The sequence below is a fragment of the Chrysochloris asiatica genome, unplaced genomic scaffold (genome assembly GCF_000296735.1).
Source record: "Chrysochloris asiatica unplaced genomic scaffold, ChrAsi1.0 scaffold00030, whole genome shotgun sequence".
Classification (NCBI taxonomy): Eukaryota; Metazoa; Chordata; class Mammalia; order Afrosoricida; family Chrysochloridae; genus Chrysochloris; species Chrysochloris asiatica.
In genome coordinates this window covers 3,989,149-3,994,061 of record NW_006408548.1, presented here as the reverse complement: position 1 = coordinate 3,994,061, position 4,913 = coordinate 3,989,149, and positions in this window count along the sequence as shown.

The window sequence follows — 4,913 nt, the reverse complement described above, 5'->3', positions numbered from 1 at the left end:
CTCTCACTGTATATTCTTTTGTTGTTTCCAGCATCATTCATTATTTTGCCCATAGGATCCTTCAATATTTCAAGTTGAGGCTTCAGATTTTCGTCAGTTTTTTCAGCTTGAGAAATGCTGGATATATTTGTTCCTTTTGGTTTTCTAACTCCAAGTATTTTTTGCATCTCATTATAATATTTGGCTTTGTCTTTTTGAACTGCCCTTTGAAATTTTCTGTTCAGCTGTTTTACTTCCTCATTTCTCACACTTACTTTAGCTTCTCTGTGCTCAAGAGTAAGTTTCACAGTCTCTTCTGACATCCACTTTGGTCTTTTCATTTTCCTGTCTTTTTAATGACCTTTTGCTTTCTTTCTCTATGGTCTTCAGTCGTTAGTGTCTAAAGTGTCAAATCTGTTCATGAGATGGCCTCTAACTTCAGCTGGGATATACATAAGGTCATATTTTGGCTCTTGTGGAATTTTTTAAATTTTCTTCAACTTCAGCCTGAACTTGCATATGAGGAATTAGTATTCTTTTCCACAGTTGCCACTTAGCCTTATTTTGACTGGTGATACCAAATTTTTCCTATCTCTTCCCAAAGATGTAGTCAATTTGATTCCCCTGTATATATCTCGTGAGGTCCAAGTATATAGTTACCTTTTATGTTGTTTAAAAAAGATATTTTAAATAGAGAAGTCATTGGTCTTTCAAAATTCTGTCATGTGATCCTCAGCATAATTTCTATCACCCAGGCCATATTTCCCAACTACAGACCCATTCTATTTTTTTCTAGCTTTCACATTCCAGTCACCTGTAATTATCAATATATCTTCATTGCATGTTTGATCTGAATTTGCAATTTGAGACTGAAAAAGTTGGTAGAATTCTTCAATTTCATCATCACTGGCTTTAATGGTTGATGCATAAATTTGAATAATAGTGATATTAATTGGACTTCCTTGTAGGCTTTTGGATGGTATCTGACCACAGATAGCATTGTACTTCAAGATAGTTCTTGAACTGTTCTTTTTGTTGATGAATGATACACCATACCTCTTGTATTTGTCATTCCCAGCCAATGCCAGTCCATTCACCTCTCCAATCCCCAGTTCTTGGTCTTTATGTGTTCCATTTCATTTTTGACAGCTTCCAATTTTCTTAGATTCATACTTCATGTTTTCCACATCCTAATTATTAATGGACATCTGCAGTCATTTCTTCTCATTTTGAATTGTGCCACATCAGCAAATAAAGATCCAGAAAGCTTACTTCCACCCAGCTCATTAATAGTAAAACTAAGGAGGCCACCCTTTCCTAGTTGTATCTTGTGTGCCTTACAACCTGAATGGCTCATCTTCCAGCACTATATAAGACATTGTTCTGCTGTTATTAATGAGATTTTTAGTGATTAACCATTCAGATTGTGGAACAGACCATCAATTGCTCATATGCAAATTCAAACTGACTATCTGCAGAAAGAGACAATGGAAAAGCTCCATATCATCAGTCAAAACAAGGCCAGGGGCAGATTGTGGAACAGACCATCAGTTGCTCATATGCAAATTCAAACTGAAGTTGAAGAAAATGAAAACAAGTCCATGAGAGCCAAAATATGACCTTGAATATATCCCACCTGAATTTAGAGATCATCTGAAGAACAGATTTGATACATTAAACACTAAAGACTGAAGACCGCAAGAGTTGTGAGATGACATCAAGAACATCATAAGTGAAGAGAGCAAAAAGTCACTAAGAAGACAAGAAAGAAGGAAAAGATCAAAGTAAGTATCAGAAGACACACTGAAACTTGCTCTCCAGCATAGAGGTGCTAAAGCAAATGGAAAAAATGAGTAGGTATAAGAGCTGAACAGAAAATTTCAAAAGTTAGCTCGAGAAGACAAAGTCAAATATTACAACGAAATGTGCAATGATCTGGAGTCAGAAAACCAAAAGGGAAGAACATACTCTGCATTTCTCAAGCTGGGGGAACTGAAGAAAAAATTCAAGCCTTGACTTTTATTATTGAAGGATTCTCTGGGCAAATTACTGAATGATGCAGAAAGCATCAAAAGAAGATGGAAGAAATATAGAGTCATTGTACCAAAAGGAAATGGTTGATGTTCAACCATTTCAAGAGGTAGCGTATAATTAAGAGCCAATAATACTGAAGGAATTGGCACAGAACAAGGCACCAGGAATTCATGGAACACAAATTGAGATCTTTCAAGAAAGGGAGATGGCATTAGAGGCACTCACTTATCTGTGCCAAGAAATTCGGAAGACAACTATTTGGCCAACAGATTGGAAGAGATCCATATTTGTGCCCATTCCAAAGAGAGGTGACCCAATGGAATGCAGAAATCATCAGACAATATCTTTGATATCCCATGCGAGTAAAGTTTTTTCAAGGTAATATAGAAACGGCTACAAGCATATGTTGACAGAGAACTTCCAGATGTTCAAGCCAAGTTCAGAAGAGCCTGTGGAATGAGGGATATCATTGCTGATGTCCGATGAATCTTGGCTGAAAGCAGAGAATATCAGAAAGATTTGTACCTGTGCTTTATTGACTACACTAAGGCATTCGATTGTGTGTATAATGACAAGCTATGGACAACACTGCGAATTATAAGTATTCTGGAACACTTAATTGTGTTCATGAGGAATCTGTACCTGGACCAAGTAGCAGTTTTCCGAACAGAACATGGGAACACTGAATGGTTTAAAATTAAAAGAGGTGTGAAACAGGGTTGTATTCTTTCACCATACTTATTCAACCTGTATGCTGAGCAAATAATCTGAGAAACTGGATTTTATGAAGAAAAACAAGGCATCAGGATTGGAGGAAGACTCATTAACATCTTGTGATATGAAGATGATACAATCTTGCTTCCTGAAAGTGAAGAAGACTTCAAATATTTACTGATCAAGATCAAAGAACACAGCCTTCGTTATGGATTGCATCTCAATGTAAAGACAACAAAAATCCTAACCACTGGACCAATAAACAACATTCTTATCAAGAGAAAAGATTGAAGTTGTCAAGGACTTCATTCTTCTTGGATCAACTGTCAACGTTCATGGAAGCAGCAGTCAAGAAATCAAACAATATATTGCATTGGGCTAAGCTACTGCACAAGACCATTTTAAATAAATTAAAAAAAATAAAATTGAAGAGCAAAGATGTCAGCTTGAGGACTAAGGTGCATCTAACCCAAGCCATGGTATTTTTAATAACCTCACATGCATGTGAAAGCTGGACAGTGAATAAGGAATACCATAGAAGAATTGATGCTTTTGAGTTATGATGTTGCAGGAGAATATTGAAAGTACCATGGATTGCCAAAAGAACAAACAGAGCTGTGTTGGAAGAAGTGCAGCCAGAGTGCTCCTTGGAGGCCAGGATGGCCAAACTTCATCTCTTATACTTTGGACATATTGTCATGAGGGACCCATCGCTGGAGAAGGATATCATGTTTAGTAAGGTGGAGGGTCAGAGAAAAAGAGCAAGACCCCCAGCAAGTTGGATTGTCTAAGTGGTAGCATCGATGGACTCAAGTGTGGCAACAGTAGTGAGGTTGGCCCAGGACCAGGCAGTGCTTCGTTCTGTTGTGCATAAGGTCACTATGAGTCGATACTGACTTGATGGCACCTAACAACAACAACAACAACAACCATTCAGAAGTGGTCTGCTTCTCTTTTTTCCTAGTCTGTCTTAGTCTGGAATCTCGTCTGAAACCTGTCCACCATGGGTGATCATTGAAAATACTGGCCTGTGGAATAAACCACTAGACTTCAAGGTCAGTTTGAACCACAAGGTCGGTGGTTCTAACTCACCAACTCCTCCCTGGAAACCCAACACAGGGTCTTAACAGACTTGGTGGCACTTAACAACAACAGCAGCTAGCTTCCAACATCATAGCAACACACAAGTCACCACAGCGTGACAAACTGACAGATGAGCAGTGGAATTGACCTATGTTGTTGTCCTTAAATTTCGTTGAGTCACTTCTGAATCATACCAACCCTGTATGGGGTTTCCCAGGCAGGAGTGCCTTGCACGTTTGAACAGCCAACCTTGCAGTTAGCAGACCAGTGCTTATCTTACAGTGTTGCACCTATATCCCCCTCTAAATTTAAACATTTAAGAGAGAAAGCACCTCACCTCTCTTGTATAATATTTAGTCCCTGGAATCTAGCACAGTGACTGGCACATAGCAGATGCTCAGGAAATATATATTTAGTGAATAAGTTGTGTTTGTTGTTAAGTACCATTGAGTCGGTACCAACGCGTAGTGACCCTATGCATGACAGAACGAAACACTGCCAGGTCCAGCGCTAACTTCACAATCATAGAGTCTTCTCTTTCTCTAGCCCTTCACTTTACCAAACATGCTTTCCTTCTCCAGGGTCTGGTCCCTCCTCACAATGTGTCTGAAGAATGAGTAGTCAGACTCTTGTGGGAAATAGAATCCAAAAAGCCTGGTCCTGACTCTCCATTGGAGCTTGGGAAAGTATTTTTTTATATTTTGAAGTGTTTTTGTTTAATTTTGTTTTCAGTGTGGTATACTTATTTATTTATTAAAATAACATTTTATTGAGAATTGATTGAAAAGTATGCAAAGCACATTGATTTTTTTCCATTCAACAATTCATGCACATTTTGTTTCATAACATAGATTTTTATCACCATAACTTAACAACACTCTTCCTACTTCCTCCCTGTGTTTTCCGTTTCTTTTTTAATCTCTGAGAAAAAGCTGTGCCTTTGATCGCATATCCTTGATTAGTTTAGTAATGCATGTTTATACCTACCTGATATTAGCATTAACCTTACAGGCCTATCTATTGTTTGGTTGGAAGTTGAACCACAGGGGTGAGTTCAGTTGCAGGCTTGAAGGATCTTTTTAGTCTGGCTGTCCCTCAATATT